Consider the following 16,372-nt stretch of genomic DNA (forward strand, 5'->3'; position numbering starts at 1 on the left):
GAAGAATGAAACTAGACCACTTTCTCATACCATTCACAAAAATAAACTCAAAATGGATAAAGGACCTGAATGTGAGACAGGAAACCATTAAAACCCTAGAGGAGAAAGCAGGTAAAAACCTCTCTGACCTCAGCCACAGCAATTTCTTACTTGATATTTACCCAAAGGCAAGGGAATTAAAAGCAAAAATGAACTATTGGGACCTCATGAAGATAAAAAGCTTCTGCACAGCAAAGAAAACAATCAACAAAACTAAAAGGCAACCAATGGAATGGGAAAAGATATTTGCAAATAACACATCAGACAAACGGTTAGTATTGAAAATCTATTAAAAGCTCACCAAAGTCCACACCCAAAAAACAAATAATCCAGTGAAGAAATGGACAGAAAACATGAATAGACACTGCTCTAAATAAGACATCCAGATGGCCAACAGGCACATGAAAAGATGTTCAACGTCACTCCTCATCAGGTAAATACAAATCAAAACCACACTGAGATATCACCTCACTCCAGTCAGAGTGGCTAAAATGAACAAATCAGGAGACTATAGATACTGGCGAGGATGTGGAGAAATGGAAACCCTCTTGAACTATTGGTGGGAATGCAAACTGGTGCAGCCGCTCTGGAAAACTGTGTGGAGGTTCCTCAAAAAATTAAAAATAGATCTACCCTATGACCCAGCAATAGCACTACTAGGATTTACCCAAGGGATACAGGAGTACTGATGCATAGGGGCACTTGTACCCCAATGTTTATAGCAGCACTATCAACAATATCCAAATTATGGAAACAGCCTAAATGTCCATCAACTGATGAATGGATAAAGAAGTTGTGGTTTATATACACAATAGAATACTACCTGGCAATGAGAAAGAATGAAATGGCCTTATGTAGGAACATGGATGGAACTGGAGAGTGTTATGTTAAGTGAAATAAGCCATACAGAGAAAGACAGATACCATATGTTTTCACTCTGTGTGGATCCTGAGAAACTTAACAGAAGACCATGGGGGAGGGGAAGGAAAAAGATGTTCGAGAGGGAGAGATCCAAAACATAAGAGACTCTTAAAAACTGAGAACAAACTGAGGGCTGATGGGGGGTGGGAGTGAGGGAAGGGTGGGTGAGGGGTATTGAGGAGGGCACCTGTTGGGATGAGCACTGGGTGTTGTATGGAAACCAATTTGACAATAAATTTCATATTAAAAAAAAAAGTACATTTTAAGTAAATCAATGTGCTTTCATTACTTTTTAAAAAAAAAATCTAGAAGAAAAAATTTGATATCTACTTGCTAAGTGGTAAGAAATCCACAGACCTTCATGACTCAGATTCATAACCAAGCATAGGAGGCTAGCTGCTTAAGGATACTGGTCAGGGTTGATGAAGTATCTGCCTCTGAGGATATCTGCCTGGTTTTTGATCCATGTTTTCTCCTACCTGTTTGCCTTGGTCTATACAGCTGTCATTCCTGGCTTGGATTCCCTCTCATTATCTCCGTGGCTTTAGACCAGTGGATCTCTGACATGACTTAACATTAGATCTCAAAGAGGGCTTTTTCAAAATGTTGATACCAGGACCTCAACCCAGATAAGTTAAATTCAAATAACTAGGTACAAGGCCCAGGGATTGGTATGTTTTAAAGATTTCCAGATGATTCCAGTGGGCTAACAGGTTTACTAACAATTGCTATAGGCGTTTGTTTCTGCTGTGGCTCTGTTGTCTGGAATGCAGTTTAGTAATCATACCATGATACAAGGACAAAAAAAACAAAAGAATACTTTCTCCAAGTCCCTGCTGTGTATGTTCCTATTGGTCCAGACTCACCACCAGAATTATCAATTCATCTTATGAAAAAATGTAATCTAAGCTATATTCTCATTGAAAAAAAACAGCAAATTAATAAATACAAATCTTCCTATGAAACATTACTGAACATGATATGCTTGCAGAACATAATGACCTGTACTCTTCAGACTTAACTGGAAAAACATTGAAGTGGGCTTGATGCTAAATGAAAGAAAGCATAAATATGAACAAGAAAAAATAATGGCAAACAGCACAAATTCTGAGAACAGCAATGAAGAAAAGTCAGAACAGTTCAAAGCATTGCTTGCCCTATGTTCTCCATACGTCAGCCACTGCGGTGATACCTAAGATTGTCAGAGTCCCTCGTGAATGTATAATTCGAAACATTCAACATTTCCAGGTACTTTTTGAAATTACACAAGAAAATGTTTTTGCTTCTGGATTCACCTCTTACCTTTGATCCTTCCATTGTGGAAATATTTGTTGCTCTATCAAGTGGTGGCTGTCTGTCTATTGTACCAATTTCTGTCAAAGAACTTCCATCAAAATTAGCTGTTATTCTCTTTTCCCATCAGAAAGTGACTATTTTGCAGGTGCAGAAAAAGTGTTTGGCACAATCCAACCCTTGTGAGGAAGAAAAAAAACTCTCCAAGTAGGAATAGAAGGGAACATGATGAAGGAAATAAATATGACAGCTAACATCACACTTGGTGAAAGACTACATGTTTTCACCCGAAGATTGGAAACAAGGCAATGATGTTTGCTTTCCTCACTTCTCTTCAACATTCTGGTTGTTCTAGCCTGTCAAGTAAGGTAAAAAAAAAAAAAAAAGGTGGGGGGGAGGAAGAAAGAAATTAAGCACCCACATGGGACAGGAAAAGTAAAACTTTATTTATAGATGATCCTATGTATGGACAATCCCAAGTGTGAAGGCGGGGTGGTAGGGAGACAGAACTAAATTAAACAAGTTTAGCAAGATTGGTGGATATAAGATCAATATACAAAAGGAACTTATTTATATGTAACGGAGAGAAAGAAACAAAAATGAAATTAAGAAAATTACATTCTCAGTAGCATCAAAAACAAAAAAGGAGTAAATGTTACTAAAGAAGAGCAAGTCTTGCACACTGAAAACTATAAACACTATTGATAGAAAATAAAGAGCTAAATAAATGAAGAGACATTTCATGTTTATAGGTTATAAGTCTCAATATTGTCAAGATTGCAGTTATCCCCAAATTGATCTATATAATAAACATGGTCCCTATCAAAATCCTATTAGACATTTTTCGTAGAAATTCACAAGTTGATACCAAATTTTACATGGAAGTGTAAAAGCCAGTCCTGATCTGTATAATGGAATACCATTCAGAAATAAAAATCCTATGGTCTGAGTGCTTGGCCCCACCCATTCATTTGTTAAAGTCCTAATGCACAGTGTGATGGTATTAGGAGATGGGGCCCTTGGGTGTGCTTAGGTCATGAGTGTGGAGCCCGCATGAGTGGGAATAGTGCTCTTGGAAAAGAGAGCCTACAGAGCTGCCTAACGCCTACAACCATGTAAAGATACAACAAGAAGTTGGCAACCTGTAACCTAGAAGAGGGCTCCCACCAGAACCTGAACATGCTGGCACCCTGATCTCAGACTTACAGCCTCCAGAGCTATGAGAAGTAAATGTATATTGCTTATAACCTACCTAGTCTGTCATATTTTGTTATATCACCCTGAACTAAGACAAAAAAGAATGAATTATTGACATGCACAACATAGGTGAATAACAAAGTATTTATATGGAGTAAAAGAACTCAGGTCAAACAGAATGCATGTTGTGTGATTCCATTTTTATAAAATTCTAGAAAATGCCCATTGATCGTCAGAAAATAGATCAGTGGTTGTCTGAAGAAGGGGTCCAATTGAAGGGTGGAATTACAATGGTATGTAGGCAATTTTAGGGCTGAAGGATATGGTTTTTTTTGTTGTTGTTCATTTCTTGTTTTTTTTATTTTCAAATTTTTATTTAAATTCTAGTTAGTTAACATACAGTGCAATATTGGTTTCGGGAGCAGAATTCAGTGACTCATCCCTTACATACAATACCCGGTGCTCATCATAACAAGAGCCCTCCTTAGTACCCATCATCCATACCCCTCCCACATCCCTCCATCAAACTTATCTTTAAGAGTCTCTTAAGGTTTGTTTCCACCTCTTTTTCCCCCTCCCATATGATCATCTGTTTTGTTACTTAAATTCCACATATGAGTGAAATCATATGGTATTTGTCTTTCTCTGACTGATTTCACTTAGCATAATACACTCTAGCTCCATCCATGCCATTGCAAATGGCAATATTTCATTCTTTCTGATGCCTGAGTAATATTCCACCTTGTTTATTCATGAACATGTTCATTGTATGTGTTCATCAGTCAATGAACATTTGGGATCTGTCCATAGTTTGGCTATTGTCGATAATTCTGCTATAAACATGGGGTGCATATACCCCTTCAAATCAGTTCAAATCATTTTTTGTATCCTTTCAATAAATACCTAATACTGAAATTGCTGGATTATAGTGTAGTTCTATTTTTAACTTTGAGGAAACTCCATACCATACTGTTTTCCAGAGTGGCTGCACCAGTTTGCATTCCCACCAACAGTGTAAGACTGTTCCCCTTTCTCCACATCTTCGTGAACAATTGTTTCTTGTGTTGTTAATTTTAGTCATTCTGACAGGTATGAGATGTTATCTAATTACAGTTTTGATTTGTATTTCTGTGATGATGAGTGGTGTTGAGCATCTTTTCATGTGTCTGTTAGCCTCTGGATGTCTTCTCTGGAAAAATTATTCTTCTGCCTGTTTCTTAACTGGATTATTTGGTTTTTGGGTGTTGAGTTTGAAAAGTTCTTTATAGATTTTGGATATTAATTCTTTATTTGATATGTCATTCACAAATATCTTTTCTCATTCTGTCAGTTTCCTTTTGATTTTGTTAATTGTTTCCTTCACTGTGCAGAACTTTTTTATCTTGATGAAGTCCCAATAGTTCATGTTTGCTTTTGTTTCCCTTGCCTCTGGTGAAGTGTTAGAAGTTGGTATGACTGAGGGCAAAGAGGTTGCTGCCTGTGGTCTCCTCTAGGATTTTTATGGTTTCCTGTCTCACTTTTAGGTCTTTCATCCATTTTGAATTTATTTTGTTGAAAGGTGTAAGAAAGTTATCCAGTTTCATTGTTCTGCATGTCATCATCCAATTTTCCCAACACCATTTGTTGTAGAGACTATCTTTTTTCCCATAGATATTTTTTCCTGTTTGTTGAAGTTGAGTTGACCATATAGTTGTGGGTCTATTTCTCAGTTTTCTATTCTGTCCATTGGTCTATGTGTCTGTGTTTGTGCCGTTACCATACTGTATTGATGACTACAGCTTTGTAACATAGTTTGAAGTCCAGAACTGTGATGCTTCTAGTTTTGTTTTTCTTTTTCAGGATTGGTTTGGCTATTTGGCATCTTTTGTGGTTCCATACAAATTTTAGGATCATTTGTTCTAGTTCTGTGAAAACCTCTAGTGGTAGTTTGATGAGGATTGTATTAAATGTGTAGGTTGCTTTGGGTAGCATAGACATTTTAACAATGTTTGTTCTTCCAGTCCATAAAAACGGAATGGTTTTTTTTTTCCCATTTCTTTGTGCCCTCTTCAATTCCTTTCATAAGTGCTCTATAGTTTTCAGAGTACAGATCTTTTAGATCTTTGGTTAGGTTTATTCCTAAGCATCTAATTGTTTTTGGTACAGTTTAAAATGGGATCAATTTCTGATTTCTCTTTCTGCTGCTTCATTATTGGTGTATAGAAATGGACAGATTTCTGTATATTGATTTTATATTCTGTGACTTTGCTGAATTCATGTATTAGTTCTAGCATTTTTTTTTTTGGTGGAGTCTTTCAGGTTGTCTACATAGATTATTATGTCCTCTGAAAATAGTGAAATTTGACTTCTTACTTGCCAATTTGGATGTTTTTGCCTCTTTTTGTTGTCTTATTGCTGAAGCTAAGACTTCCAGTACTATGTTAAATGGTAATGGTAAAAGTAGACATCCTTATCTTGTTCCTGACCTTAGGGGGAATGCTCTCAGTTTTTCTCCATTGAGCATGAATTTAGCTGTGAGTTTTTCCTATCTGGACTTTATGACATTGAGATATGTTCAATCCATTCTTACTTTGTTGAGGGTTTTTATCAAGAACAGATGCTCTATTTTGTCAAATGCTTTTTCTGCCTCTATTGAGATGATCATTTGGTTCTTATCCTTTCTTTTATTAGTGTGGTGTTTCACATTGATTGATTTGCAAATATTGAACCATCCCTGCATCTCAGGAATAAATTCCACTTGATTGTGGTGAATAATTCTTTTGGTGTACTCTTGAATTCAATTTGCTAGTATCTTGTTGAGAATTTTTGCACCCATGTTCATCAGGGATATTGGCCTCTAATTCTCTTTTTCAGTGGGGTCCTCATCTGGTTTTGGAATCAAAGTAAGGCTCACTTCATAGAATGAGTTTGGAAGTTTCCTTCCATTTTTTTTGAAACACTTTGAGAAGAATAATTATTAACTCTTCTTTAAATGTCTGGTTGAATTTCCCTGGGAAGCCATCTGACCCTGGACTTTTGTTTACTGATTCAATTTCTTTGCTGGTTATGGGTCTATTCAAATATTCTACTTCTTTCTATTTCAGTTTTGGTAATTTGTGTATTTCTAGGAACTTAGCCATTTCTTCCATATTTCCCAGTTAGTTGGCATAAAATTTTTCATAATATTCTCTCATAGTTCTTTGTATTTCTGTGGTGTTGGTTGTGATCTCTCCCCTTTCATTCATGATTTTATTTATTTGGCTTCTTTCCTCTTTTCTTCTTGATAAGTCTGTCTAATGGTTTGTCAATTTTATTAATCCTTTCAAGGAACCAGATCTTAGTTTTGTTGATCTGTTCCATTGGGTTTTTTTGTTTCTGTATTGTTTCTTTCTGCTATAATCTTTATTATTTACCTTCTTCTGCTGGTTTTAGGCTTTAGTTGCTGTTTCTTTTCTAGATCCTTTAGGTGTAAGGTTAAGTCGCATATTTGACATTGCTTCTTGAAGTAGGCCTGTATTGCTATATACTTCCCTCTTAGGACTGCCTTGCTATATCCCAAAGGTTTTGGACTGCTGTGTTTTCATTTTCATTTGCTTCCATGTACTTTTTTTAATTTCATCTTTAATTCCTGGTTAACCCATTCATTCTTTAGTAGGATCTTCTTTTTCTAGTTATGTTTTTCTTTAAATCCAAATTAATTAACATATAGTGTAATAATGATTTCAGGAATAGAATTTAGTGATTCATCACTTACATGTAAAATAGAGTGTTCATCCCAACAAGTGCCCTCCTTAATGCCCATTGCCCAGTTAGCCCATCCCCCCACTCAACACCTCACCAGCAACCCTCAGTTTGTTCTCTATATTTAAAAGTCTCTTATGGTTTTTCTCCCTCTCTGTTTTTATCTTATTGTTGCTTCCCTTCCCCTGTGTTCATCTATTTGGTTTCTTAAATTCCACATATGAATGAAATCATATGAAATTTGTCTGTCTCTGACTGACCTATTTCACTTAGCATAGTACACTCTGGTTCCATCCACATTGTTGCAAATGGTAATAGTTCATTCTTTTTTATTGCAAAGTGATAATATATATATATATATATATATATATATACCACATCTTCTTTGTCCATTCATCAATTGATGGACATTTGGGCTCTGTCCAAACTTTATCTACTGTTTATAGTGCTGCTATAAACATTGGGGTGCATGTGCCCTTCAAATCAGCATTTTTGTATCCTTTGGATAAATACCTAATAGTGCATTTGCTGGGTCATAGGATAGTTCTATTTTTTTTTTTTTGAGGAAGCCTCCATTCTGTTGTCCAGAGTGGCTGTACCAGTTTGCATTTCCACCAACAGTGCAAGAGGGTTCTCATTTCTCTGAATCCCTGAAAACATCTGTTGTTGCCCAAGTTGTTAATTTTAACCATTCTGACAGGTGTGAGGTAGTATCTCATTGTGGTTTTGATTTTTATTCCCTGATGATGTGTGACATTCAGCATCCTTTCATATCTCTCTTTGCTATCTGGATGTATTCTTTGGAAAAATATCCATTCATGTCTTCTGCCCATTTCTTCACTGAATTATTTGTTTGTGTGGGGGGGGGGTGTTGAGTTTGATAATCTCCTTATAGATTTTTGGATACTAACCCTTTATCAGATATGTCATTTGCAAATATCTTCTGCCATTCTGTCAGTTACCTTTTAGTTTTGTTAATTGTTTCCTTCACAGTGCAAAAGCTTTTATCTTGATGAAGTCCCAATAGTTTATTTGTGCTTTTGTTTCCCTTGCCTCCAGAGACATGTCAAGTAAGACGTTGCTGCCACTGAAGTCAAAGAGGTAGTTGCCTGCTTTCTCCTCGAAGATTTTGATGGCTTCCTGTCTTACATTTAGGTCTTTCACCATTTTGAGCTTATATTTGTGTATGTTGTAAGAAAGTGGTCCAGGATCATTCTTCTGCATGTTGCTGGATACTTTAGTAGGATGTTCTTTAACCTCCATGTATTTGTGGTCTTTGAACATATTTCTTGTGGTTGACTTCAACTTTTAAAGTGTTGTGGTCTGAAAATATGCATGGTATGATCTCAATCTTTTTGTGTGCTTGTTGAGGTCTGGTTTATGACCCAGAATGTGATCTATTCTGGAGAATGTTCCATGTGGACTCGAAAAGAATGTCCACATGGAATTCTACTGCTTTAGGACGAAATGTTCTGAATATATTTGTTAAGTCCATGTGGTCTATGGTGTCCTTCAAAGCCGTTGTTTTCTTGTTGATTTTCTGCTTAGATGATATGTCCATTGCTATAAGTGGAATGTTAAAGCCCCTACTATTATTGTATTATTATCAGTGACTTTCTTTATGTTTGTTATTAATTGATTTATGTTTTTTGGTGCTTTCAAGTTAGATACATAAATATTTATAATTGTTAGATCTTCTTGATGGGTAGACCCCTTAATTATGATACAGTGCCCTTTTCATCTCTTTTTACAGTCTTTGGTTTAAAATCTAGTTTGTCTGATATAAGTATGGCTACTCTGGCTTTCTTTTGATGTCAATTAGCATGATAGATGCTTCTATATCTCCTTACTTTCAATCTCTCCATATCTTTAGGTCTAAAATGAGTTTTCTGTATGCAGCATATAAATGGGTCTTATTTTTTTTAATCTATTTTGATAACTTATATCTTTTGATTGGAGGATTTAGTCCATTTACAATCAGGGTGATTATTGAAAGATATGAGTTTAATACCATTATGTTATCTGTAAAGTTGGTGTTTCTGGTGATGTTCTCTGTTCCTTTCCAGTCTTTGTGGCTTTTGGTCTTTTCTCCCCCCATGCAAAGAGTCCCCCTTAGTATTTCTCATAGACCTGATTTAGTTGTCATGAATTTCCTTAGTTTTTTGTTTTTGTTTTTTGTTTTTGTTTTTGCCTGGGAAACTCTGTCTCTCCTTCTATTCTGAACAACAGCCTTGCTGGATAAAATCATCTTGGCTCCATATATTCCCACTCAGCACATTGAATATATCCTGCCACTCTCTTCTAGCCTGCCAAGTTTCTATGGACAGATCTGCTGCAAACCTGATCTGTCTTCCCTTGTAGGTTAAGGACTTTTTCTCTCTTGCTACTTTCAGGATTCTTTCCTTATCTGAGTATTTTGTGAATTTGTGAATTCTTTCCTTGTCTGAGTATTTTGTGATTTGATATGCCTTGGAGATGGTTGGATTTGTTGAGTGGGAGTTCTCTGTGCTTCTTGGGTTTTGATGTCTGTCCTTCCCCAGATTAACAAAGTTTTCAGCTATAATTTTTTGAATAAGCCTTCTGTCCCTCTTTCTCTCTCTTTATCTTCTCAGATTCCTATGATACAAATGTTTTTCCATTTCAATAAGTGGATGAGATCCCCAACCTACTTTCACGATCCATTACCTTTGTTTCCCTCTTCAGCCTCATTATTTTCCATTATCTTAACTCTTTTTTTATGTTTTTAATGTTTATTTATTTTTGAGAGAGACAGAGCACAAGTCGGGGAGGGGCAGAGAGAGAGGGAGACACAGAATCCAAAGCAGCTCCAGGCTCTGAGCTGTCAGCCCAGAGCCCAACACAGGGCTTGAACTCACAGACTGCAAGATCATGACCTGAGCTGAAGTCGGACACTTACTGACTGAGCCACCCAGGGACGCCTCCATTATTTATCTTTAAATCACTGATTCATCCATCCTTGCTGTTATTGCCTCCATTCAGGTTTGAATCTCAGTTACAGCATTTTTTATTTTGGCCTGATTAGATTTTAGCTCTTTTATCTCTGCAGTAAGGGATTCTCTAGTGTCTTCTATGGTTTTTTCAGGCCTATCTAGAATTTTTATAATTGTTTTAAATTCTAGTTCAGACATCTTACTTATATTTTTATTGATTAAATCCCTGGCTATCATTTCTTCCTGTTCTTTTTTAGGGTGAATTCCTCCATCTTGCCATTTTGGAGGAAAAATAATAATAATAATAATAAAATAAAAATTTTAGATCTCAAGTATGTTTTGGTATGCTTGTTAAGAGAAGCTCGACAGAGAAAGACAGATACCATATGGTTTCACTCTTATGTGGATCCTGAGAAACTTAACAGGAACCCATGGGGGAGGGGAAGGTAAAAAAAAAAAAAAAAAAAAAAAAAAGACGTTAGAGTGGGAGAGAGCCAAAGCATAAGAGACTGTTAAAAACTGAGAACAAACTGAGGGTTGATGGGGGGTGGGAGGGAGGGGCGGGTGGGTGATGGGTATTGAGGAGGGCACCTTTTGGGATGAGCACTGGGTGTTGTATGGAAACCAATTTGTCAATAAACTTCATAAAAAAAAAAAAAAAAGAAGCTCGAGAGAAAAAAGAAAAAAATTAAAAACATAATAAAATAAAATAAAGTTTTCCTTTTCTGGATCTAAGAAAAAACAAAAGCAACAACAGAAAGAAACAAAATAAAACAAACAAAAAACCCAAAGGAAGCTAGTTCCTGTTTTCCCTAGGGCTGAAGCTTTGTAGCACTCTATGATCAGTAGACTTAGTGAATGAAAGGGGTTTATATTGATCCTCTGGGGGAAGAACCTGCTGCTCTGATTCTCAGGTGGATATGCCCTAATGGAGATGTGCCTGTAGGGCGCAGCAGTGCGGGGCTCGGTGTAATGGCTCCATTCTCCACTTGGTGGCACTGTTTAGCTCACTGAGGTGATTTTTGCTGGTGTGTTAGGGATGAAAGTGGTTTTGCCCCACTCTCTAATCTCCAGAACAAAAAGTTTGCACCCTCACAGATGCACAAAACAATCACCCCTCCTGTGACCCAACTACTATCAGATCCCCACTTTCACCCTGTACTTGACCAAATTGTTCACCTGACTAGGCAGCATTACCCTCCTGGGTTTTATCCCAAGTATGGTTATGTTTCAAAACCCCATGCTTCAGAGATTCCTGCGGCTTGGACCCACACTGAGGGGTTGCTGAACTGTGGCTAGTGCCGGATTGTCCCAGAAAACAGTTGAGTGACCATGCAAAGACTCAGGGTTTATGGTAAATTGCAACCTGGTGTGAGGGTTTACTGCCCTCAGCTGGCATCTTTGTTCCTATACCAGTGAATGGGGCAGCTCTATGGTGCCTGCTGGGTCCTTTACCCATGGAGAGGCCCTATCGCCTCTAGAAAATACATTTCTCCCCATGTGACTCAGGGAATCCTCACACTGAGCTGCCCTTTTCTGGGACCCTGTCCTGCTTCCTCACCAGAGCACTGCCAGATGCTGATCTCAAAAAATTCAGACTCTGTCCTCTGTTTATTAAAAAAAAAAACTGACAATATTGAAACCCTTTCCTTTTTCCCTGTAAATGGTTTTGGGGAAAAGTTTTCTTGGGCAATCCTTTGCACATGTTTTCATTTTTCCCCCACTCTTTCTCTCTCTCTTTCTCTCTAGCTCATCTCTCTGAAGTCAGGCTCCCTCCTCACTGAAGCACCTACAGCTCTTTTCTCCCACAGATCAATTCTCTACAGTTCCTAACTTCCATGGGTCATTTTTTGTAGATGTGCATCTTTGTTCTCTACTTCGATTTTTTGGGTGTTCAGAATGATTTGGTATTTACCCAGCTGTTTAGGGGAGGAGGTAAGCTTAGGGTTGCCCTACTCCTCCACCATCTTAACCCCTCTCTCTGTTTATTGTTTGAATTATGGTGATAGTTTCTAATATATCTATATATTTGTATCTCAATTTATATTGTATGCTTTAAATTTGTACAGTTTATTATATGTCAATTATGCCTCAATAAAGCTCTTTTTAAGAATCTTTTCAAAAAGAGAAGGTGACAAGGGGTGATAATGAACAGCAAGGGGAAAAAAAGTCCCTAACATTCAAGGGAAGAAGATCAGGTTTGCAACAGACCTATCCATAGAAACTTGGCAGGCCAGAAAGGAGTGGCAGGATATATTCAGTGTGCTGAATCAGAAAATCATGCAGCCAAGAATTCTTTAACCAGAAAGGCTGCCATTCAAAATAGAAGAAGAGATAAAAATTTTTCCAGACAAACAAAAATGAAAGGATTTTGTGACCACTAAGCCACCCCTGCAAGAAATTTTAAGGGGGACTCTCTGAGGGGAGAAAAGAGGGAAAAAAAATATATATATATATACATACATATATATACACATATATACCAAAAGCAACAAAGACTAGAAAGGACCAGAGAACACCACCAGAAACTCCAACTCTACAAGCATCATAATGGCAACAAATTCATATCTTTCAGTACTCACTCTAAACATCAATGGACTCAATGCTCCAATCAAAAGACATAGGTTAACATAATGGATTAGAAAACAAGATCCATCTATATGCTGTTTACAAGACACCCACTTTAGACCTAAAGACACCTTCAGATTGAAAATAAGGGGATGGAGAACCATCTATATTGCTAATGGTCAACAAAAGAAAGCCGGAGTAGCCAGACTTATCATAAAATATAGACTTTAAAATAAAGACTGTATCAAGAGATGCAGAAGGGCATTTTATCATAATCAAGGGGTCTATCCACCAAGAAGACCTAACAATTGTGAACATTTATGTGTCAAATGTGGACGAACCCAAATACATAAATCAGTGAATCACAAACATAAAGAAACTCATCGATAGTAATACCATAATAGTAGGAGACTTCAACACCACACTCACAACAATGGACACATCATCTAATCAAAAAGTCAACAAGGAAACAATGGTTTTGAATGACACACTGTACCACATGGACTTAACAGATATATTCAGAACATTTCATCCTAAAGCAGCACAATATACATTCTTCTCCAGTGCACATGGAACGTTCTCCAGAATCAACCATATACTGGGACACAAATCAACCCTAAGTAAGTACAAAAAGATCAAGATCATACCGTGCATATTTTCATACCACAACACTATGAAACTTGAAATCAACCACAAGAAAAAATTTGGAAAGGTAACAAGTATTTGGAGACTGAGGAACATCCTACTAAAGAATGAGTGGGTTAACCAAGAAGTTAAAGAGGAAATTAAAAAGTATATGGAAATCAATGAATATGATAACACCACAACCCAAAACCTCTGCGACGCAGCAAAGCCGGTCATAAGAGGAATGTATATAGCAATCCAAGCCTTCCTAAAGAACGAAGAAAGATCTCAGATACACAATGTAACCTTACGCCTTAAGGAGCTGGAAAAAGAACAGCAAATAAAACCCAAAACCAGCAGAAGACAGGAAATAATAAAGATTAGAGCAGAAATTAATGCTATCAAAACCAAAAAGCAGTAGAACAGATCAGTGAAACAAGAAGCTGGTTTTTTGAAAGAATTAACAAAATTGATAAACCACTAGCCAGTTTGATCAGGAAGGAAAAAGAAAGGACCCAAATAACTAAAATCAAGAATGAAAGAGGAGAGATCACAACCAACACAACAGAAATAAAAACAATAATATGAGAATATTATGAGCAATTATATGCCAATAAAATGGGCAATCAGGAAGAAATGCACAAATTCCTAGAAACATATACACTACCAAAACTGAAACAGGAAGAAGCAGAATTTGAACAGACCCATAACCAGTAAGGAAATCGAATTTGAAATCAAAAATATTCCAAAAATCAGAGTCCAGGGCCAGATGGCTTTCCAGGGGAATTCTACCAAACATTTAAGGAAGAGTTAACACTTTTTCTCTTGAAGGTATTCCAAAAAATAGAAATGGAAGGAAAACTTCCAAACTCTTTCTATGAAGCCAGCATTACCTTGATTCCAAAACCAGACAGAGACCACACTAGAAGGGAAAACTATAGATCAATTGCCCTGACAAACATGGATGCAAAAATCCTCAACAAGATATTAGCCAACCGGCTCCAACAATACATTAAAAAAATTATTCACCATGACCAAGCGGGATTTATACCTGGGATGCAGGGCTGGTTCAATATCCACAAAACAATCAATGTGATTCATCACATCAATAAAAGAAAGGACAAGAACCATAAGATCCTCTCAATAGATGCAGAAAATTCATTTGACAAACCACAGCATCCTTTCTTGATAAAAACCCTCAAGAAAGTAGGGAAAGAAGGATCGCACCTCGAGATCATAAAAGCCATAAAAAACGACCCAACATTAATATCATCCTCAATGGGGAAAAACTGAGTTTTCCCCTAAGGTCAGGAACAAGATAGGGATGTCCACTCTCGCCACTGTTATTCAACCTAGTATTGGAAGTCTTAGCTCCACAATCAGACAACACAAAGAAATAAAAAGTATCCAAATCGGCCAGAAGGAGGTCAAACTTTCACTCTTCACAGATGACATGATACTCTATATGGAAAACTCAAAAGATTTCACCAAAAAATTGCTAGAACTGATTCATGAATTCAGCAAAGTTGCAGGATATAAAATCAACGCACAGAAATCAGTTGCATTCCTATACACCAAAAATGAAGCAACAGAAAGAGAAATCAAGGAATCGATCCCATTTACAGTTGCACAAAAAACCATAAAATACCTAGGAATAAATCTAACCAAAGAGGTGAAAAATCTATACACTGAAAACTATAGAACGCTTATGAAAGAAATTGAAGAAGACACACAAAAATGGAAAAAGATTCCATGCTCCTGGATAGGAAGAACAAATATTGTTAAAACGTCAATACTACCCAAAGCAATCTACATATTCAATGCAATCCCTATCAAAGTAACACCAGCATTCTTCACAGGGCTGGAAGAAATAATCCTAGAATTTGAATGGAACCAGAAAAGATCCCGAATAGCCAAAGCAATCTTGAAAAAGAAAACCCTTTTCTTTTTCTTGAAAAAGAAAAGGCATCACAATCCCAGACTTTAAGCTATACTACAAAGCTGTAATCATCAAGACAGTATGGTACAGGCACAAGAACAGACACTCGGATCAATAGAACAGAATAGAGAACCCAGAAATGGACCCACAAACATATGGCCAACTAATCTTTGACAAAGCAGGAAAGAATATCCAATGGAATAAAGACAGTCTTTTCAGCAAGCGGTGCTGGGAAAACTGGACAGCGACATGCAGAACAATGAACCTGGGCCACTTTCTTACACCAGACACAAAAATAAACTCAAATGAATGAATGCCCTAAATGTAAGACAGGAAGCCATCAAAATCCTTGAGGAGAAAGCAGGCAAAAACCTCTTTGATCTTAGCTGCAGCAACTTCTTACTCAACATGTCTCCAGAGGGAAGGGAATTAAAAGCAAAAATGAACTATTGGGACCTCATCAAAATAAAAAGCTTCTGCACAGCAAAGGAAACAATTAGCAAAACTAAAAGGCAACCGACAGAATGGGAGAAGATATTTGCAAACGACATACCAGATAAAGGGTTAGTATCCAAAATCTATAAAGAACTTGTCAAACTCAACACCCCCAAAAACAAATAATCCAGTAAAGAAATGGGCAAAAGACATGAATAGACACTTCTCCCAAGAAGACATCCAGATGGCCAACCGACACATGAAAAAATGCTCCACATCACTCATCATCAGGGAAATACAAATCAAAACCACAATGAGATACCAGCTTACAACTGTCAGAATGGCTAACATTAACAACTCAGGCAACAACAGGTGTTGGCGAGGATGCGGAGAAAGAGGATCTCTTTTGCATTGTTGGTGGGAATGCAAGCTGATGCAGCCCCTGTGGAAAACAGTATGGAGGTTCCTCAAAAAACAAAATAGTACTACCCTATGACCCAGCAATTGCACTACTAGTCATTTGTCCACAGGATACAGTTATATTTTTTCGAAGGGATACATGCATCCCCATGTTTATAGCAGCACTAGCAACAATAGCCAAAGTATGGAAAGAGCCCAAATGTCCATCGATGGATGAATGGATAAATAACATGTGGTATATGTGTATACACACACACACACACAC

This window comes from Lynx rufus, unplaced genomic scaffold (assembly GCF_022079265.1).
Source record: "Lynx rufus isolate CCGP_SWC_20201006 ecotype Redwood Valley unplaced genomic scaffold, mLynRuf1.p SCAF_3, whole genome shotgun sequence".
Taxonomy (NCBI): Eukaryota; Metazoa; Chordata; class Mammalia; order Carnivora; family Felidae; genus Lynx; species Lynx rufus.